Source organism: Triturus cristatus, chromosome 10 (genome assembly GCF_964204655.1).
Source record: "Triturus cristatus chromosome 10, aTriCri1.1, whole genome shotgun sequence".
Taxonomy (NCBI): domain Eukaryota; kingdom Metazoa; phylum Chordata; class Amphibia; order Caudata; family Salamandridae; genus Triturus; species Triturus cristatus.
This window is the reverse complement of record NC_140593.1, coordinates 399,207,162-399,231,041: the sequence shown is the minus strand read 5'-3', so window position 1 is coordinate 399,231,041 and position 23,880 is coordinate 399,207,162.

Here is a 23,880-nt window from a genome sequence, read left to right as displayed (position 1 = left end):
ACCCCCATGCCCTCAAATACCACCCCCATGGGGATCTGCTGCTAGCTTGGCGCCCATGCGCCCATTCAAGCATTGGCGGTAAAGGCCTGTTGAAAGCGTGCACTCCCCCACCCCCTCTAGCCAACTTGCTGTAGGCACCCCTGGAGAGCCCTGAGAGACCGCTGTTCCTCACCTATCCCCGTAAATGCCCCACCATGTGAGGTTGCCCTGGGGGGAAGACAAAAAGCACAGTTTAAAATATCCAGCTCCCGCGGGGGCAGTGCACTGTTAAAGGGGCGGATTCAGGCTCAAACTGGATCCCCCCCCAACCCGGAAGTGCTTAATGCTCTTCCGAGTCCCCGCGCCGGGTGGACCAACGCCCTTGCGTGATGCAAGTGCCGGCGGCATCACTCGCTGCTGTCACCTGCCCCGCCCTTCCCAGTGGGGACCGGCACCCCATCATAGGCATGGCGCTACCGAGTCCGGGTGGGGGCGCTTTGGCATTCTAGTCCTTTAGGCTCTTGAACTCCTTTGTCAAGAAGAAGTTCAAAATGATGACTCTTGCTCAGCCTCTGCAGTCCATGGAGCCCGGTGCCTAGATGCTGTCCCTGGACATGCACATTGCACACGTCCATGAAACTCAGTCCCAGAAGAAGTGCCTTCACTTTGTTTTGGGGTATGATCACGTCCATTTACCATGCAGGGCTTCGGACTTACATTGGCCCCTCTGTGTTTTTTGCCAAGTTCTTGTCTGTGCTTGTGGGACGTCTTTGCAGGTCGGGGAACTATTGGTGATACAGCGTCATTAAAGGGATAGCAACCCCTTGGAGACGTGCTAATGAAGTTTTGCAAACTTAAAAGAGGCCTCCCGTTAGTTTCATTGTCTTTCATGAAAGTACTGGCATTGGCCCATTAAAAGTAAGGCCGCCCTCCTTAGAGCTCCTGGTACTGCCCCATTAAAAGCATCACAGGCCAACAGAGAAGTACTCATAGTATCCGTATAAAGGTTTATAGCAGCCCTGTAGAGTAGTACTGGGCGCTACCCTATTGCCCCACAGTGTGCATCATTCAGTTTCAATGGGGAAGAGGGGAACCCGGTACCATGCAGTCCTTGGCTTCTCTTACTGAGACTGCCAAAGCGTAATATCAATGCAAATGTTAAGTTATATATAATGTTTCACACCAGACTGTTTGTGAGCGTTCCTGAGGCTTTGTGAAATAGCAACAGCGGTTTATGTGGATGGCGTGAAATGCCCAAGATCAAACATGGCTCTCAAATTGAGATGAGGGGATTTGAGCCTAGGTTATCGACGTAACCATGGTAAATATCCTTTTCATGCACACAATCTTTCTAAATTACATACTGATAATCCCTCATTAAAAGTATTTAATATAAAAAGGTCCGAAAGTTATTTCCTTGTTTTGCTTCCCCCTGTCCATCCCTGTGTGGCTTTTCTCCTTGCTTTTCCTGGTCACATATATGCTGGCAGCTGAACTTTCGAGGAGCTGGTGAATCTTTCTCTGCTGCGCCCAGGAAGAACTAAGAAGTACAGAAGCAGATCTGAAATGCAAACATCCAGAAACATAAATGGTCGTGCTCTGGCCCCAAAGGAGACACGTTTTAAATACCCCTAGGTGAGAGAAGCAGCACCCAACTGATAATCAATAAGAGGGGTGCCACACTTCATGCCTCACAATCCCCACAAGTACACCTCTGAATGCAGAGCAGCTCTGGTGTTTTTTGTGTGTGCTGTGTTTTTTGGAAGGTGAATGCAGTTCATTTAATCGCAGTTTCCTCTAGAAACCGTGCCATCTGCCATGGTGTTGTGGGGGATGGGCGAGTCTAATATCAACATGGGCTGGCCCGTCCCTCGTATCCTGCCTCCTCTTACTGCGGCCCTGAATAGGATGTGACTCGGTGTACCCGTCAAGTGATGTTACACCACTACTGTGGACCGCTCTCCTGGTGGGAGCTAGTCACTACTGTCTTACAGCCGACAGACAGGCTTTAATGCTCAGCAGCCGTGGGGGCAGGGGATGGGGGTGGTCTGGGGGTGCGCTGTCCCACAATTTGAAGATCACCAATTTAAAGGAATTGTCACACTTATCTATTAATTAGCTAGAAGGATGGGAATCAGATTGAAAAACGAATGTTTAGGCCTCCCTTGCGTGCAATTTGTAACTCATAAAAATGATTTACACGAATTTTGGAAAATAATTAATGGGTATGACATCATTATTGTAAATATATGTGTATTCTACCCATTATATATTTTTATATCACATGCTTAATTTCGATTTCATTGCCACAGCTAAATTATATATTTTTTTCAATCAGGAAAATGTTTATTGTCGGCTGGAGGCAAAATAATGTGCTCTACTATTTGGCTGTCCATTGTCTAGCTGAAAAAGAATAGAGAAAAAGTGTTCATTTATGTTAGTTAAGGAGTAGGTTTTTGGAGAAGGCATTGCTTGCTTCCTAAGAATCCTACTGAGTCTGTAAAAGTGATGGGACTTGCAGTAGTTTTCTCCAGTGATGGGCTTACAATAGGGCACTGATTGCATATGCAATGTTCAGGTTATCATTATCCTTTCTGAAGAAAGATGAATTATGGTAGGGCAATAATTAACCTGGGCAGTACCTATTGATACATTTGTTATTTAAAATAGGCCTGAGTGAAATATAAATTACGCCAGGTACCGCGTGTGACTTCAGGAATTTTGTGTTACGGTGGTTACACAAAATTTCCCAAATTACGGCATTTCCCCGCTTTGTGTAATTGCATACCATTCATGGTAAACATGCACTGCAAACGCAAGTTAGCAACAGAACATAAGCAGCTGTTGAATACTGGTTTTTTTTTGCCCTTGTTTGTTCTAAAAAGTCTCCTCATGTCAAAAATGTGCACATAGAAGCATTTCGCGCTTAAATATAGTGCGAAATGACAGATTTGCATTTTGTATAATTATGTGTCATTTTGCCCGAATTTTGCATCCTTACATAAAAGCTAATTACACACATTTTGCACACTGATCATTTAACTACATTGTAAGGGTTAGAGACTGATTTGCTGCTGGGAAGGAAAAGACACTGAAAATGTAATGTTCGAGGCCTCCCATTGTTTTAAATCAATAATTCACAGGAGTGATGCAATTTCCACAAAGGATAGTAAACTGTTCGTGTTTATGATGCCATTATTGTCAAATACAATAAAGGTTTTGCAAACACTGCCTTGTGTGTGTTTGTGTAGAAACACATACAGACACAAATATACCCCAACTACATCCCAAGCCCTCACTGATGCATGGGCGAAGTTTTACCCTTTTCAGGAATTCACAAACCTTTTTCACTTTACACCTGAAAACTTTAAGCCAGTCACAGCATAAAGCTGGACATGTTTAGTCAACTCCTATCTGACTTGTGAGAACACACACACATGTATTCCTGTAGAAAAAAAGAGCATTTGCAAATGCACTTGCTAACTTTTGGGGAAAAATGTATCTGAATGAAAAACAACTTCCATTGTAGTCCCTCAATGTTGTGGGTGTTCCCTTTCTACTTTTCTCATGTCCTTGAAAGCAGTAAATATATGAAGAATTCCAGTGTGGGAAGGGGTCTAAAAATGGTTTGCAACGCCCATAAATGTGTGCATCCAAACCTCCCCACGTTGTATCCACAGGAGAAAATGTACTCACACATGAAGCTTTGTGTGAGCAAATGCTTTTCCAAGTAAACTATCCCCATTCCAGAATTTGAACAGTAGTTTTGGAATCTTAAATAATCCTAATGTCCAAAAATGCCACGAAGGACACTAGAAAGAGGATAACAAACAGTTTGCTTTTCAGTAAACTTAGACAAACAGTCCCGCTAATCTTGTGGGGTCCAAAATTTGAGCCACTTACTTTGTCAAGGGAGCACATCTAGTGTTTGACCCGCAAAACCCTATGATGCCTTATTAATAGATAAGTCATGTAGGTAGACTGACACTATTACCACTCTGTGTATGCATGCTCTACACTGTCATTTTATGTTTGATTTTAACTTTATTTTGTATCTGTTTATTGTGCCTTCTGTTTGTATATATTTGTGACTTTGAGGATTTAGACTTAGAACACTGAGGGGTGAATCACACGTGTTGTCAAGCTTTACTGCACTCTAAAGGGAGACTGTGCCGTAGCGATATGACATCCAATATGGAATGCCTTATAAGTTCATGACTATGACGCTTTTTCTCTCTTTTCAACTATGATCATACCAAGGAAAGGGTCCTAAGTATGGTCTGTATTTCGCGTGCATTTTTCATTAAACTGTTATGAATGCATTGAAATAGGTCGGAAAGCTCAACCACATCACACAGAGATTTAACATAGCAAAATCTTGTTCCTGAAAAAAGCAGATTGACCCAGTTACACAGCTGAAACATATCAACATTTTGATGTCAAGCACCATTGAATCCTTATGACTTCTCAGTGTTTTTAATCTTGCCCACAACCTTATTCATTAAAAGATATTTTTTAGATCTTTGAGGCAATTTTAACTCACTCATCTAATTCCCTGCCTTTCACTTTTAAAGTAATCCGCTTACAAATGCATAAAGCCCTCCCACTCAAACTAGGTGATGTGGGTCCAATGATGAAGCAGGCCACATGTGGTACCTGTGGGTGAGGACCCAACAAATATAGCCAAAAAATGTGTCGAGGCACTAATTTACCTGGGTGCCATCCTTTCACTCACTTAAGATATTTGAGCAGTTATGCATGTAACCGAATACGAGATGGGATTTAATTGAGTTGGGCCAACCCTCCTTTGTGTATAGTCTAGAGGCTCCCTTTCCACCTTTCCTCCAGTGCTTGACAGAAGTAAATTATCTGAGGATTTCCAATGTGAGATGGGACCTGAAAAGGATTTGCAATTGTCCATAAGTGTTTCAGTTTGTATGTGCGTGTACAAACCTCCAAGGCTTTCCAGCCCTGGAGCACCCACTATGTTTCCACAGGAGTAGATTTACTTACACCTAAACCTCTGAGTGAAACAAATGCATTTACAAGGAAAAAAATCCACATTTCTGAATTTGAAAAGTAGTTTTGCAGTCTTAAAAAAAACAATGTCCAAAAATGCTATTAACGGCCTTGAAGATGCATTAAGCCACAAGGTTGATTTTATTCTCCATGCATGTTTTTACATATTTATTTTGGTTCAAAGCGTGTGAAAATATATCTTTTACACATGAAAAGTTTATGAAAAGTAGTACGTTAAATATTGTGCTGTTATCTTAAAATGTTCAATCTTGTTCTCGAGAATGAGGGGTTTAGAGACATTTTTGAGAGGGTAAGCACATTATATTTCTCTTTTAAAATTAAGGTTTTTGCAGCAGATGACATCGGTGATCAATTACTAATGAACCCTGATTGTGATTGGAATGTTCAGCTTTTACTCACCTTTCAAGGAAGGATTGCCAATTATTCAAAAGCCCAGTGGTGAAGCGAGACCACCTGTCGTGATGCTTTTCTTATTTAAATGCATTGTAATCCTGAGATTCATTTGCTATTGAGATGGGACTCAAGACTAGGTTGCTTTTCGCACTGGGCGCACTTCATAATTGAAGATATTTATATCATTTCTAGGAATTATGGGAAATAAGTCCCTTGTGTGTTGTCGCATGAAATATGGATTTTGAAATTAAAGTTTTTTGTTCTCAAAAAGAAGCAAAACATTTAAATGTTAGCATATATGCAATTGTGTACGTGTAACATACCATATCTTGTCATAGTCAGTATCAGTAAGGACTTGGACTCACAGAAGGCAACAGATCCAGATTCAAATTGCCCCTCCCTCAACAACAGTAATAAAGAACCTGCTGCTCTCTGTGGGTCTGCACTTACGGCTTATGCCACACTGTGTTTACATGTGTAGTAGGTATTGAATTGAATAGCGTTAATGTATGCAGGAGCACAAGGGGTTAAATCTGTACAGCGTGATAAAATCAAAATAAATAGACCTTGTTAGTTTGGCCTGGTTGTTTTTACTCTTTGAAATTATGTTATCGCTGATTCCATGAGAATTAGGCCACATAACATTTTACTTCTGTACAATAGTAGCACATTTGTCAACGTGTGTTTTTTAGGACACTTCTTTCAAATAACATGCTTTCTTGGAGCACATTTATTTCAACTAGTGCGTATGTATGTTTATACATGTATACGTGTTGAAGTTACATACCTTTAGATATACATACAGATTTCAACAAAACCAGTGATGAGCAAAACTGCTCATCTGGCCTAAAGTGGAAATTTGAAAAAAAAAAAAAAAAAAAAGGGCCTTTCAAATGCACATAGATTCAAATTCTGATTTGCTGAAAATTAGTAAAGGTGAAAAATATTTAAACTGTAAAATGTATTTGTAAAAATACTTTACACTAATCGGTCTTTAGCAGATTGATGCGGTGTGGGGGGGTTTTGCAAACCGAGCATAAGCCTGGCGCTGTGGGTGGGTTCGGGAGCACTGATGTTATAGATTCTTTGTATAGGGCAGAAATCCTTGGTATCTACAACAATCTGGCTGTTATATGATAAATGGTATTCCTACACGTTGCATAATCTCTTCTGTATCATACATGTTGCATAATGTCTTCTGTATTCAGTGTGGAAGGGATGTTGCGCGACCCTTACTTATGAGATATGTGGACTCCGGTGACGTCGGAAACTCACTACCCGCTCCCACATCTGCTGTGTTTACAGCTTGAACCTCCGGCGTCTACTAAAAATGTTTTGGTGAGGACAGAAATCTGTAACACCTTCAATATGCCGCCCGAAAACATATGGCTGTGTGTTTTCTGAAAATATAAATGCACCCGTAAATTCCAAGACCGCTTTCCGCGATGGCGGTTTACACCCCTACTTACTTTCGTTTTCAACATTTCAGCCTTTGCGTGAAAAGCGCAGCCGTTCCGAGGCAGTGCCCGCGTGAAAAGGGGACGTTTTATCAAGCTGGTTTTAGTTCCCACGAGGAAGCCGCTCTTTTATTTCTGTAGTTGAGTGGCCAGTAAAGTCATTTTTTTGTGTATTTTTGTATATTACCTCTCACAACATGTGGACTCTCCTTTGTTACAGCTGTTGCGCCATCCCGTGTGGTAGCAGGAATATTGTTGATCATGTTTCCAGGCACAGCGAGGTTCCTCCTGCGCAATGTTGGCAGCCGGGGGTAGAAAGCGGTTGTCTGCAGATATATCCGCCTTCTAGATTGTAGTACGGTTTTATCGATTCATAAATGCGCGAGTTACGTTCAATCTGCGTGGCGTGCGGCCGGCGGAGGGTTTTATGCGGTACTGACGAGCGTTGTCGCGTTTCCAAGCGTGTGGAAACAAAGACAGTTAAATTCGAAACACCCAAAATAATTTTGGGACATGAGCTTTGTCCGATGATTGAAAGTGTGTGCCTGAAAATAATTGCTGTGCAATTAATGCAGAGTTTCTAATTACTGACGCTAACAACCACAATAATTGGCAGTTTTGTTTACGGAATATACTTGGTCGGGCTAATCAAGCATTCCCTCCAAATGCCTCCTTAAATTTAAATGCGCCCTGCCTCCATGTACGTGAAATATCGGTTTACGGGACATATAGTGGAGAACGTAGTTGTCTCAAAATAGAAATATGCCTTGGACTCGTTTTTCGCCACCGATGTCCTGCAGTTTACGCGGAGAACTATCTGGGAGTCGCACGTGCAGGACGGGGTACAGTGGACTCGGGTGCGTGGTAAGAGAGAGCACCATGGGCCGCTCACACAACATTATTAGCAGGGGCGTAGCTTCAGCGGGCTGGTGTTTGGGGTGTTACCCCCCCCCCCCACACCCCCCACTCCCCCGAATAAATATATTTTCAGGCAAATAATTGGGTACAGAGACTTTTAGTCGGGTATCGTGAGGTGTCCGTGAATCGAAAAGTTCCTGGTGAAGTCCGACATAGACCCAATCCCGCACACGCCCTCCTCTCTCTTTTTGAAAATCTTTAAAAATGTTGCTTATTTTCCAAAATATTGTGTTTTCTCTCACTTAGAACTCCTACCAATCCGCATTCCTCTCCCTTTGCACTGCCCCTTAAGCCCATCTCCTGCAAGTTATATATAATATTTTAACATTATTTGCCAGCTTCATTGTTGGAAAATCTGCAGCCCCCCACCCCCCAATTGACCAAGTTGTGCCCCCAGTTATTACTGGCGCTATTTAAAGTTCTTGGCGGTAAGGTAAGGCAGTGCTTAGTGCAAAACCCCTTTTTATTTTGAAAACACTATTCTAGAGGTGTTAATGTGTGACAGTAAGGTTTGTGTACATTTATTATTGTGGAATTGTGTTGTGTAGTGAGGTGTTCTTTAGGGGTTTGAGCTGCTTTGGTTTTGTGCTGCATTATTGCAGTGTGATTTTGTTGTGTTGCATTCTGTTAGCTGTTTTGTTGTGATATTCTCTTATATGTTATGTTCTTTCCATAAGTTATTCTGTTCTGTTTACTTTAGGTATGCCAACAAATGCTGCTACATTTCCAGCCAAAAACAGCACATTCCTTGGAAATTCCTGTGACAAGCAGCAATTTATCATTGTGTAAGGTGGTGAAATAGCACCGCTTCCGCTCTTCATGTTCTTAAGACACCAGTCAGCCTGAAACTGTGGCGGAGACTGTGGGCCGCGAGTATCATGCATTTTACCAGCAGTCGCAAACGTCCTGATTCTCTGAATCGGGCCGTTTGCGACCGGTAAAATGCATTTTGGTATGTATGAATTCCAATTTTCGATTCAGTAGCATGTTACTGACTATCAATTTGGAATGGCGAATACATACCGATTCAGTATTAGGAAGGGGCATGTTTAGGGCGTCTCTTCCAAATACCAAATCACAGTGGTAGGTAGGAACATTTTTCGACCGAAATGCAGTCGCTAAACATTCGCATTTTACCACCTACTTCAGGTAAGTGGTAACTCATTCTCAAGGATCCCCTTCCCCTTTGTGACTGTTCGTAAAAATGTTTTTAAGAGAAGGCACTGCCTGCTATTGAAAATTAAAAGAAAACTTGTCAATTTTTCTTTTTTAAATCAACCTGTTTTCCTTAAAGAAAAACGGGTTGCATCTAAAAAAAAAAGATTGCTTTATTTAAAATCAGTCACAGACATGGTGGTCTACTGATCCCAGCAGGCCACCATCCCTGTGATTTTAGAGATTCCAAACAGGTCGCAAATTGCGACCTGCCTCATTAATATTAATGAGGTAGAGCAATTTGCGACCCATTGGCAAATGCTAAATGAAACTCATGGAGTTTCATACATTCAAATAGCGATGACCTCATTGCGATTTTCAGAGAATCGCAATTAGGTAATCGCTATTTGAAATAATGATACAAGTGGCCCATGGTTTAGGTTAGCACCTCCAGTGCTCCATATATGTGATATATCCCAGTGTTTTAACTTAGTGCCCCCAGAGCTCACTTTATGTATTGCAGTCCCCATATCCCATAAACAGTTTTGTGTCTGCCTTATTTTAATGTATTAGCAGTCTTGGATGTTGTATAGGAACACTTTCCAGATTTGTGTTGGTGGTAGTTGAATTAGTCGGTCGTAAAAAACCTGTGTGCAGTATCTTAATTGAAAAGAGTTAGTTGCACAGCGCTTGATGTTAACACAAGGTTGCTCCATGCAATGTATTTTTTTCATTGTTGCTGGTCGTATTCAATGAGAAACATTTTGCACAACAACAGAAAACTCAGTTAAAAGCTTTTGCCGGTAATACATTCAAAAACCATCCACACAAATATGTGTAATTGATATTGTCTTTACCACAGATACAAATCTGCATATGCGCAGCCCATAATCTCAAAGAAGTGTATTGATAGGTTTGACGATGTATATGGATTCCAGGTAATCATTTCATGGTATATGTTAGACATGTGTGAAAGATTGAGCCAATGTTCATGTAAATTTCTTTCATCCATTGTGGAAATTATGGCAGTGTACATTATTTATTTATTTTAAGGCTGGTCATGCCTAAATCTAGGGTTAAGTATGGGTGTACGTCTTACTGGCCTCTTTGAAACTGTGTGTGATGGACCAATAACATAAAACATCAATATACAAAAAGAGAAAAATCTCAATTCTAATATCACATCGCACATACAACCTAATGACGTAGTAAACCACAACCATCATGTTTTAGCGATGGCCAATTTGTACTCAATCCATCTTTAATGGATTCTTTTTATCCCTTCTAACAAGTGATGAAATGATTCTTTCTGTTTACCATTGTGCTGTTGTTTAGTAACACTCCCAGAAAATGCCTGGGTTAGGGGCTCATACTAAGAAGGACGCGTTTTGGAGTATTTCATACAGGGATTTATTCCATAAACTGTAAATCACTGCCTTTGACAGATTAGCAGTAAATTAATAACAACATTTCCATAGTTGGTGTAACGCAAAATGACAGCACCCCCCCTGCAGAATGTGACGAGAGGCCTTTGAGTTTCCCACATCTCACACATATTCCTTGGCCTCAGGATTAATGTGGGTCCCCAGAAGGGGTTGGCTCCCCCTGCACAGCAGAGGCTGGAGGCTCCTGCATTATGCCAATGATTCCCATACATATCTAACTATGTAGACCATTATTCAACAAGAAAAAACATAGCAAGGCTGAGCATCAAATACAGGTAAGGAGACAGACACATTCCTCACAACATAGAAAGATTGAGTGAGGAACAAGTAGACATAGGGACACAGACATGTCATGAACAACATACAAAGGCTGTAGAACAAGTAAAATCAGTATACAAACGTGTTATGCACAACATGGCAAGGCTGAGCAAAAGGTAAAGGTTAGTAACCAAGAACATCCATACAACACAGAAATGCTGAGAATCAAGAAAAGGAAAATAGACATGTTATGCACAACATGGCAAGACTGCGGTTCAAGTAAAGGTAGGTAAACAAACACCTTCTTCACAACATAGCAAGGCTGAGAATCAACTAAAAGGAGGTAGACAAACATGTTATGCACATCAGATAGGATACATTGAATTTGAGGGAAATGAGTGGAGGGTGGAATTCATAGCTTAGGCTTTGAGGTTGGGCAAGGGAAGTTCTAATGCTCCTTTAGCAAACGTTTGTGCTTTTAAAATTCACCTATAAAGCTGTTGAAATTGTTGTCAAGTTTTAGGGTTTTTGGAAGATTGTTCTTGTTCGAGAGGTTTGTTTATGGCTCCATATTTGGACAAGCACCCCTTTAGGGTTAATGACATTTGGTCTGTTAAAGTGTAGAGGGACATGGCAGTTTTCTGGAAAAGGCAGTGATCTGACAGGGGCAGACCCTTCAAACCCTTCCAACTATATGCCCATATCCCTGCTTCCAGCGTTTTCTAATGTTCTGGAAAAAGAATAAGCAGCTGTTGGTCTATTTGGAGGCGAACGAGACATCACACAGTCTGGTTTCAGGCCAGGCTTCAGGCCTGAGGTGGCTCTTCTGGAGGTCATGGATTTCACCAGGACTGACCTTGACCAGGGCATAAAAGCACTGGTGGTACTATTAGATCTCTCGGCTGCCTTTGACACTGTGTCTCACCAGATTTCATTTCAAGACTGGAGGTTACCGTTATGCATTAATCTTTTAATTGCCACTCCTGCAGCACTTTTAAAGAACCTTAGAACAATACAGCACAACCTAGAACCCGGACACATAAACCATTAAGTAGTCCATGCACATAACGTTCCTCTTCTTTTAAATGCTGCTCCTGAGGAGATAAGTATACTTTTTTCTTTACTGAATGTGAAACTATTTGGTTAAAAAGTTTAGTATTTTGGATATGATAGTAGCATTGTTAATTTAAATAGGTTAAGCAAGCTTCAAATTTCTTTTCACTAGAGGTGTTAGATTTTGTTAGACTATTGCATAGATATATTTTATGGGATATTGGAATTTCAGAAAATGTGTATTCATTTTGAGGATTAGCATTGGTACTTTAAAATTAGATAGACTGATGTTTAAATTTTACTGGTAAGACGGGGCTTGTCCCTTATCGTGTTGCCCCTTGAAAGCGACACATAATGCTGTTGCGTGCTGAAGACTCAAGCCGATTGTCTCGGCATGAGCTGGTGTTGCCAGTCTCTTGAGGGACATTCATGCTCGCGTCCTGAGCTTGAGTTGTTCCGCACGTTTGGTAGATCCTGAGCTCGCTTTGTGAGCTCACTGCAACACATGCGTATGATCGGTGTGGTTCCTAAGGTGAGATGTATGCGTGAAACGTAAATTACAAACAAAAAAGGAATCCTTTAGGCTGCCCTATGGTCACAAGATTACTGCAGCCATATTGCATTGGGGAACAATGCATAGTCTTTAGGATGCTTTATGGTAGCGCGATTAAAGGAATGACAGTTGAACTGTTAAGGCAGGTCAACAGTCTTTTTCTTAGTCAGCCGGTTGGAGTTGCTAGAGAGTAATTGTGAGGGAGATAGAATAGGAGGTTTTTAGAGTATTAGAGGTTAGATATTTTTGAGGTTTATAGGCATGGATGCAGAGCAGGGTCCCAGTGGAGGTGTGACTAGTGACAACCTTAATGAAGAGGTGATGAAAAAAAATAATAGAGAGAGAAATGAGAGTTTAGGTAAAGAAAACTCTACACAACATTTTGTCTGAAAAAAGAGGAAAGAAAGGGAATCTGGTGAGGAATACTTTTCAGTATCTGAGGATGAAGAGAGAGAGAGAGAGAAAGAGGAGGTACAAGGTTGAAAAAGAGAAAAAACATTGCAGAAGTAGAGTTAAGGAAAAATAATATGCGCGGTTTGAACGTCAGGAATAAGAAAGGTGTCCTAAGCTGCATAAATAGGAAAGGTGTCCTTAGCGGCACGCAAAGAAGTAGTGTCCTTTGTGACACAATGGATGAAGAGTTTGATAACTTTGGGTTGAGATCATTTGCTATTGAGAGCAGAAATAAGGATGAGTACATTCTGTATATTTCCCAGGAGAATGATTTTGATGATGAATATGTGGAGAATATAGGGACAGATACACAAGAAGTCCTGAGGAATCCCTTGGGTGAGGTGATGTTTTTGCCTTTTAACATCAGACACCTTAGAAGTGGGGATTGGTGGCCAATGGAGCATGTGAGAAAGTTTATTAAAGAGTGGATAAGGAGACTATTAGAAAAGGAGGTACGCAGGGTTTTGAAAGCGGAATGCTCAAGACCCGTGATAGAGGAGAAAGTTTGCATGACTCCTAACTTGGACCGAGTGGTGATAAGTTTCTTATTTAGAATGGGTAGAGACCCTAGGAAAGGGTTATAGCGCTCCCTGAAACTATACCAGGATAAGGTTTTGGATACCTTGGGTCCTCTGGCAAGGATATTGGATATGTCTGGGGAGGCTCACATAAACAAAAGTGAGGTGGATTTAAACTAGTTGTTGAGAGGTTGGAGCCAGAGAACTATTCTATTACTAAGAAATGTTAATGCTGGCTTGATGGCAGAATACAGGACAGCGATTCTGTTGAAAATAAGTCCCAAGTTGGGTGACATGTCTGAGAAGGAACCCAGTGCTGACGCGAAGGGTTTACTTTTCGGTGAAGGTCTTGTGAAAAGTATTGGGAAGTATGTTTCAACCTTTACGGCTTTAGACAAAGCCCAAGTGAATATGAGGAACCTTCGACTGGCAGAGGGATTCAAAAGTACCAGTACAATAACCAGTACCAAGGTTACAGCAGAGGATGCCAATCGGCAACTAATTTCTACCCCAATAGAGGAAGAGGTATGCATACAGGAAGAGGTAGAGGAACTAGACGTGGTTTCCAAGTATCACAAGGTGAGTACGGAGATTGTTTCTGGTTTCACCCTAGGAAAGGTAGCGGGACGTTTAAAAGGTGTTTTAAAGGAATGATCCTTTGCATTATCATGCTTTCCAGAGAGTGAAAAGGGGTAGCCCTGAGGAAATGTTTCTGGTATGGGGACAGAGTATATCTGAATCCAGAAGCATGAGAGGAAATGAACTGGTGGTTTCAAAATTTGGAGTCCTCGAATGGACAAGTGATTTTTGGCTGTGTTCCAGACTTTGTTTAAGAGACGGATGCAAGTTTGAAAGGATGGGGAGCCCACTTGGGAGAGATTCAGACAGGCTTATGGTCAGCGGAAGAGAAAAGGAATCATATAAACTGTTTGGAATTAAGAGCAAGTCTTTATGCAGTGAAGAGTTTCAGAGGGGTCCTGGAAGATAAGAAGTTAATGATAAAGTTGGCTTATATCAATCGTTTAGGGGGAGCGGATCTCGTCAGTTATCCGAGTTAGCCAAGGAATTTTGGTATTTTTGTATGGAACACAAGATTGTGGTGAAAGCAGAATATTTACCAGGGTAAATGAACACTGTAGCAGACTAGGATTCAAGGAACATAAAGGTTTTCAGTGATTGGAAGCTAGATCCGCAATGCTACAGAAGAATAGAGGAAGAGTGGGATCCAAGATGAATGGGACCTGTTTGCGAGCAGATTGACTTACCAGATTCAGCGTCATTACAATTGGATGCCGGATCCAGATATGTGCGCAGTGAATGCATTTCAGCAGACATGGGAAGGAATGAGAGCTTATGCCTTTCCCCCGTATGCGATGATCCAGCGAGTTTTGTTGAAAATCAGGATGGAGAGGTGCCAGGTAGTAGTGGTGACACTGTTTTGGGTATCTCAGGTATGGTTCCCTTCAATAATGGAATCGGCTTGTGCAATATCGTTCTAGATTCCTGTAAGAGCAGGTCTATTATTCAATGGAGAAGGAGAAGAACATCCTTTGGTTCAGGACAGGGTGTTGAACCTTCTTGTTTGGAAGGTGTCAGGAGATCTGAGCGTTTCAGAGGACTTTTGAGCAAAGCTATTGAAATGCTTGAGGAATCATGGGCACCAGGAACGAGAAGAAGGTACAAAGGATTATGGAGAATATGGAGAGGTTGGTGCATGGAAAGGAATATGGATCCCGTGGAAGCTCCTGTAGTGGAAGTTACAAACTTTTTAATAGAAATGTTTGAGAAAGGACTAAGTTACAGGACTTTGACCTGTTACAGATTGGCGGTTTCAGCAGGTCATGTGTTTGTAGATGGTAAGTCAGTGGGTAGGAATGCCGTAGTTTGTAGAATTTTGAAGAGCGTGAGATTAAGGAGACCTCCTAGGGCTACGTATGAAGTCTTATGGGATGTTAATATGATACTACATTTATTTGAGTCATGGCTTGCAAATAGATACTTAGATTTGAAAAGACTTACGATGAAGTTGTGTTCTTTGCTGTGTTTGATTTCTTGCAGGAGAGCTTCTGATTCGAAGTCTTTGGAGTTGAGTAGTAGATTTTATGTTCAAGATGGGGTGCATTTCGAAATTTTGAAAAGAACCAAGACTATGTCTTGTGTGTTTTACCCAAAATATGAGGAATGTAGGGGGTTATGTGTTGTTGAATGTTTGATAGAATACGAAAAGAGAGTGCAGGAAAACAGAAGTGATGGTATGAATCAGGTTTTTATTTATTATGTTAAACCTTTTAAGGCAGTGAGTAATGCAACTATTGCAAGATGAGTGAAATGGACAATGAAGCAAGCGGGTGTTGATATTAAGGAGTTTAAGGCACATTCTATTAGAGGAGCTATGGCAAGCAAGGCTTATTGTTCAGGAGGAAGGTTGGAGGAAATTATGAAAGCAACGGATTGGGCAAATGTAGGAACATTTGTGAAACATTATTTTAAACCAGTCAAACATATTGCAAATGAGGTGTTGAAGGGCTTTCAACATGCAAAATAGTAGCCTCTGGTTTTGAAATGAAATGGCGATTCTCCAATTAAAATGAACAGAGAATCAAGATTTCATTAAAGACACGAAGGCTAACATTATCCCACCCTCCTCAACCCTAAGTATGTATATAAAAAAAAAAAGAAATGGAAAAGGGTTATTAGGAGGCAATTAGTTATGAATTATAGAACTGTTCTGATGTTCAAGAGGTTTTGTGAATTTTGAGCTAAATAAGAAGGTACTTTGAGCATGTTGTTTTTCTTTTTTCTAGAGTCATCACAAAAAGAAGGGAAGAGGCGAAGATATCAAAGGACGTGTTGATTTAGGAGGATAAGAAGTTTTTCAGTAAAGAAAAGTTTTGGCACATTTCAAAGAGGAGGAATGTTAAGTGCATGGACTACTTAATGGTTTATGTTTTCTGGTTCTAGGTTGTGTTGTATTGTTCTAAAGTTCTTTGAAGGTGCTGCATGAGTGGCAATTAAAAGATTAATGCATATTGTTAGCCTCTGCCTCTTTAATAAAATGTTGATTCTCTGTTCATTTTAATTGGAGAATTGCCATTCTTTCCAGATCACGGCCAGTGCCAGCCATTCTGCCCGAGAGGCAACCTATTCTCCCAACATTAAATATCCTAACAGTGAGCTATGGACACTGCGCCCTTCACATTGCATTCACCCTGGAACCCCTTATCAAGTAAGTTCTGGCACAGGCTGTACTTGCCTAAGTTGTGGTTTTACTGTTCCAATGCTGGACAATTCTGCCCCTGATATGGCACTAGCCATCCCACAAGATTTCTTTATTAAACATTCTAACCTGTGAGAATAAAATTGGTGGTGGGATTTCAGTGATACATCGCGCATCAACTCCGTGTTCTGTTTCTAAACAAAACATCGTTACAATGGAGGGCATGCTGTTCACCAGTACCCTTTCTGCCTCCTTTTCTGTCTCTGGTGAGCTTATTTATTTTCCCACGGCTGGATCATTCTACTTCTTGTCAATCTCTTTCTGAAATACTAGGGCAACTTTACCCACTGCATGCTAATTTTATGGTACTTGGAGAATTTAACCCCCATGTAGATGACACGATAATAGACCAGCACAACAATTTGTAAGCATTTTGACAGGTTTTAATTTGGTACAACTTGTTAATGAACCTACCCATACAGCTGGCCACACCCTAGATCTAATTTTGGCTAACCCTCTTTTGATCAAAGTACTCCTGATTGTTAATCTTACATGGACGGATCATATGTTAATTCCTTTTGAGATTTTGAAGTCCCACTCTACGTGCCCCACCCTGAACAACCAAGAAAATGTCCTGACCATGGCATAAAGTTACTGACCTTCTTTTGGCTGATGCCCTACAATCTGTCTCTGTTGATCAGACCAGAGTACTAGCGCAAGATGCTGTGTTTTTTAATGTTTGGGTAGAGAAGACTCTAAGACACTATCGCTCCCAAGAAAGTACATTCTGGTAAGAGACTCAAGCCTTTAGCCCCTTGGTTCTCTGACTCTTTAAAGCTTCTTAAATCCAGTTGCAAGATGCTGGACAGAATCTGGAGAACTAATTATGATGTAGAGGCCAAGGCAACTTATCTAAAGGCTCTTAAGAAATAACATGAAGCTACATACATGGCTCGTAAAGCTTTTATTGCCCTGTCAATCTCTGAAGCAGATAACACCCCCACAGAACTGTTCAAGGTGGTTAATGCCTTTGTTTCCCTGTTGGTGACAAAAAATATGCTTACTCCTTCAGTGGAACTCTGTGAAGAATTTTCTGATCTTTTTCATAACAAAATTCAGGCTATTTTCGACTCTTTTCCTCATTCTTCCTCAACCTCCTTAGGTCTTGTTGCTCCTTCGTCTGCTCCACTTTTGTCCTGTTTTTCTCCAATTTCCTTTGAAATATCGGCCACTGATCTTGCCAGTTGTAAATCTGGATCCCCACTTAATCCATGTCCCTGACTGTTGTTAAAATGGCTATACTAGTGTTTAACCCCTGGGTGAACCACTTGCTCAGTTAGTCTCTTGCCTACGCAATGTTTCCCTCTGGATGGCCTTGCTACTCCCCTTACTTAAGAAGCTTTTTGCCAATCCTAAGATTCTGAGCAACATCAGGCCTATCTCTCTCTTGCCTACCATAACGAAGCTGGCAGAATAAAATATGTCAACAGACGGTTCACTTTTTTCTTGGAGGAAAACCTTGTGCTTTTTGATTCCCAATCAGGTTTTCAACATGGTTACAGTACTGAGACGGCTCATCTTGAGGTTTCTGATCATATTCAAATTAATCTTGACTGTAACTCCCCAGTTATGTTAATGCTGCTGGATCTCTTGTCAACTTTCAATATGGTCTCTCATGCCATCTTGCTTGAGAGACTGAAAGGCATGAGCATTACTGATCATGCCTTGTCTTGGTTTTGGTTGTTTATCTGCAACCACACACAGTTGGTCATTCTCCCTTCTTTTACATCTGCGGCTAAGCCTCTTACTTGTGGCGTCCCTCAGGTTCCGCTCTCAGCCATACCCTTTTTAATATATTCATGTCATCCCATGCCAATATTGTGGAGTGTTTTGGAATTAGAGTTGTCTCATATGCTGATGATACTGAGCTGTTCCTGGCCTTTCACGAAATTGCTCCTTCAGCATTGATTTCTTTTAAAGCATCAGATCAGTACTAGATTGGATGAATTCCAATTTTTTCAAATTGAACTCAGACACGACCAAAGTTCTATTCTTTGGTTCAAAGATAATACCCGACTCCAACCTTTGATGGCCATCTGAGATGGGCAATCCCCCTTGTCCTTCTCTTGTGGTCAGAAACCTGGGGGTTAAATTTGATGCTCAGTTTACCTTTGAATCTCAGATATAATCTCTGTCTCGTTCCTGTTTCCTGACTCTTAGATCTCTGAGTCGTGTGATGCATTTTATTCCTGTGGATCAGCAGAAGACCATTATGCATGCCTTGATCATTTCTTAACTGGACAATCCCAACAGTCTGTATCTTGGAATCCCTTCCTTTCTTATAAATCATCTGCAGATCATTCAAAACGCTGCTGCCCAACTTCCTCCCTGGTGTTCTATCTCTAATCACCTGCCTTAGTTTCACAGGCTGACAGCTGACAAAAGGATTCAGTTAAAGGCCCTAACTTTTGCTTTTAAGATTTTTAACTCCAGGGGTCCTCTATATCTTAGGCATCATTTCAAACTTTCATCCCATGTGCGATCCCTTCACTCTAATAATCTTCAGCTGTTTAAAACGCCTGGTATTGTTAAATCTAGAAAAGGTGGTTGTTCCTTTGCCTATCTGACAGCAGGACTGTGGAATGGCTCAGCTGAAACGGTCTTAGGGAAAAGGATGAAAGTGCTTCTCTTCGACTCCGTGATAACCTCCTCCTGAGCTAGTTTCTGCCCTTGAACTCAGGAGACTCTCTTACAGTTAGCACCAGGACATCTTTTTAGGTAGCTGTTCACTCTATAAAATGTATTGCATTGTATTCTTTTAGATTGTCTGGAGGCCATAGGAGTGAGGGGTCATGCATGGTGCAGTCTAAGGTCCTTTTTGGCTGATAGACAGGCTGTCCGCCTGACTCCTTTCCTCTCCTCCCACCAGCAGCTGGAGCACGGTGTCCCAGAAGGTTTGGCCCTGAGTCCATCACTTTTTAACATCTAAATGGCTCATTGGCAGGAGTGAGGGAAACATGGGGTATCAAGGCTGTCTTCTACTCGGATGATACCTAGTTGATGCTTTCCTTCAATAGGATAGAAAGCTTGGTCACTGAAAAATTCCAGGGCAGCCTCAGTGGAGTAGTGTACTGGTTGAAGAACAGTTGTCTCAAACTTAATAGAGAGAAATCTGAGCTACTCTTCTTCAGGAACTCCATCCCTCAGTACTCACAGAAATGGTGGCCTTAAAAACTGGGTAATCCCCCATCCTCTTCCGCAGTAGTAAGGAACCTGGGAGTTCAGTTTGATCAAGACCTGCCCTCTGAATCACAGATTCAGGCAGTGGTTGTCACATGATTCAGCATGATGAAATCGTTCATATCTTTCATAAAATGTCTCCCGAAGGACTCCAGAAGGACCATTGTACATGCTCTGGTTACCTCCAAGTTGGATTATTCCAACACTCTTTACCTGGGTGCTCCAGCCAGATTAATAAACAGATAGCAGAGGGTTCAGAATGCTGCTGCAAGGCTCATTGTTAATCTGCCATGCAGACCCTTGCTGAGCCAGGCGTTGAGGAATTTACACTGGCTCTCAGTTGAGAAGAGAATTCTTTACAAGTGCCGGCTTACTACCTTCAGGACCTTTCGTACTAAGAGACCGGCTTACCTCTAAGTGCGTTTTAAGTTATACACCCCCACAAGTGCACTGCGCTCAACCACTTTAGGACTTCTGCAAATTCCCACGATCATCAGGGCTAGGAAGGAGGTTTTCCTTCCTGGTGGCCACTTTAGGACTTCTGCAAATTCCCACGATCATCAGGGCTAGGAAGGGAGGTTTTCCTTCCTGGCGGCCAATGCTTGGAACATCGTACCACCTTCCCTAAGACAGGCTCCTACTATGGAGATATTTGAGAAAAAGCTAAAAAAAATTTTTTTCAATCTTTATGACACATCTTCCCCTAGCTCACAGTGCTGGAACGCTCTTTAGGGAGAAGCTGTTACGCTGTACAAGACTGTTTCATTCATTCATACAGGTAATTTGGGGTTTTCCGAAGGATTGTTGTCCAGACCAAACATAGAACTCTGCATTGAACCTGCTGATAAGCAACATATAAACATGGAACATTCCAGGCATAATGTTTAAATTTTTTGGTTCTCTGGATTGCATTTTTATTGAATGAGCAAAGGGTATAAAATATGGAAGTCGCTCTCCTATTGGATGTAGGACAAGCCAATTTACTTAAAATTGTAGATTTAAGTTGATGGACCACCTTGTTGGTATGATTGCACTTTATACGCCATAATATTTTGGTTGCTCTGCATTATAGTATACATCTTTATTTTCTGACTTCACACCCTTTCTTAATTATTCATAAAACCTGAAAGCGCTATGATGAATGCAGAACCATACACTCAGTCCACACGGAAGGCAGGAGCCACCATGAGTTGCAGAATGACCCCATTCTACAGACTCCTACTACAGCTTATCTCAGGTTGACTTTTGTAAACTTGCCTATATAGCAAACACCAAGCCAGTGTTGATGGCAGGGTGTAGACTTTAACATCAGACACAGTAGACTGGTGTGGGTATTTTCACTGCTGTACTTGTCTCAAGACTCAGAGCCTGATTTAGAGTTTGGTGGATGTGATTACTCAGTGACAAACGTGACAGTATCTCATTCTCTTTATATATATGTATATATATATATATATATATATATCTATATTATCTACTGGCGGTCGCCAGTGGATAGTTATAGTTAGGACCGTGTTTCCATAGGAAATCTGAAAATTCTATTTTGAATAACTTTAGCGCCGGTTGAAGAATCCTCGTGAAATTTTCAAAACTAATGGGGCGCTCCGCTCAGCTCCTACCCTGAAAGTCTCGGGGTGATTCGTCAAGCGGGGGCTGAGAAAAAAGGGGGGTCCCAAAACGCGTTTTCCCCATGGATTTTCCCATAGGACCTTTAGTTGAAGGTACAGCCCGAACGGCTGAACAGAATTACTTGAAATTTGGCAGAGAGGTAGTCCTCAGGTCAGGCATGTGCCTTTTGCATATATGGTGTCAATCTGTTAAGTACTTCCTGAGAAAATTGCAGTTAAAAGCACATAAATATCAATAAGCACGCACCGTGCGCGCACAGTGCGCGCACCCTAACGTGCGCGAGCGTAATTCTGATTGGTGGTTACATGTCAGTCAACGTTCGAATCGGTCGAAATCAGGAAGTGTCGGCCGCCATTTTCTGTGTTTTGGTTGTGTGATAGTGAAAAAGAAAGGTGGAGAACGTGAAAAGGGGGCAGGGTAGAGAGTTCCTGACCCCCTAGCCTTTGTCAGGGGGTCCCTGAAGGACCCCGAAGGATGAAAAAAACATTACATTTTTTCTTCAAAAAATCGCGGGTTGCGCGCACCGTGCGCGCACGGTGAAAAACCTTAAAGAAAAAAAATATATATATATATAAACAAGCCGTTCCATATTACAGGATACAGTCAATCTATAACTATATACATAGGTAGTTTATTGTAAAATACATATATAAAAAATATAATAATACATACATAACTTAGCATTTAAAAAACCTTACAAATTCACTTAAAAAACCATAGGTTTCACACACGTTATAGTTAGGAATTAGCATTTAAAAAACCTTGCAAATTCACTTAAAAAACCATAGGTTTCACACATGTTATAGTTAGCTGGACATTTCACTCGTAAAAAACCATTGAAATTCCCCCGTTATAGTTAGTTCAGATAACTATAACTTGCGCGACCGCCACTCTATCACAAGGATGATGTCATCACTGATGTCATGAGTGATGCCACTGACCATGTCATGAGTGATGTAATATGTGACGTCATGAGCAGTGGATTGCGGGCGCGCGAGTTATAGTTATCTGAACTAACTATAACGGGGGAATTTCAACGGTTTTTTACGAGTGAAATGTCTAGCTAACTATAACATGTGCGAAACCTATGGTTTTTTAAGTGAATTATATATATATATATATATATATATATATATCTCCAATCACCAAAGATAACGCACTGTCAGAGGTCAACTCTTTATTTCTTTAAACAATCGCTACGCGTTTCGACACCAAATGTGTCTTGCTCACACGATGTTTGAAACTTTACTAAACGTGTGCATTTTTACAAAATATAAAAATAGAAGAAGCACTTAGGTTTCACTGTGTCCTTACAGGCAGTACCTACATGGCAGCCATTTTAGAACAGGTACTGGATTCGTGTTGTCAATAGCCATGTCTATGTTAGATTTTTCATTTCATAATTTGCATTCGAGTATATATCAGTACTGTCAGTGCATTCTCATACAATAAACCCAGTTCATAAGTTAAACTTGATAATTTAGATACAAGTGTTTCGCTGAATCTAACATCGGGTATATTCTAAGTGCAGTAACCTCGAAATGAAGGTACTGAAACTTTACAAGTTCCAACAGACAAAGTTGCCACAGTGCGCCACAATTGCATTTGTGAAGTCAATAGCCAAATTCCAAACGGACTAGTGCCTAGTCCGTTTGGAATTTGGCTATTGACTTCACAAATGCAATTGTGGCGCACTGTGGCATCTTTGTCTGTTGGAACTCGTAAAGTTTCAGTACCTTCATTTCGAGGTTACTGCACTTAGAATATACCCGATGTTAGATTCAGCGAAACACTTGTATCTAAATTATCAAGTTTAACTTATGAACTGGGTTTATTGTATGCGAATGCACTGACAGTACTGATATATACTCGAATGCAAATTATGAAATTAAAAATCTAACATAGACATGGCTATTGACAACGTGAATCCGGTACCTGTTCTAAAATGGCTGCCATGTAGGTACTGCCTGTAAGGAAACAGTGAAACCTAAGTGCTTCCTCTATTTTTATATTTTGTATAAATGCACGTTTAGTAAAGTTTTAAACATCGTGTGAGCAAGACACATTTGGTGTCGAAACGCGTAGCGATTGTTTAAAGAAATAAAGAGTTGACCTCTGAGAGTGCGTTATCTTTGGTGATTGGACATTAACGTAACCGGCTTTGGGTTCGCCGGCAAATGCACCACCTGACTAGGGACTGATCCCGGAAGGACCCGAGTTTGTTGATTATATATATATATATATATATATATATATATATATATATATATATATATATATATATATATATATATATATATATATATATTACCTACTGGCGGTCGCCAGTAGGTAGTTATAGTTAGGACCACGTTTCCATAGGAAAACCTCAACATTCTATTTTGAATTTTTGAATAACTTTGGCGCCGGTCGACGAATCCTCGCGAATTTCTCAAAATAGGTGGGGCGCTACGCTCCGCTCCTACCCTGAAAGTCTCGGGGGGATTCGTCAAGCGGGGGCTGAGATAAAAGGGGGGTCCCAAAACGCGTTTTTCCCATGCATTTTTCCATAGGACCTTTAGAACGAGCTACA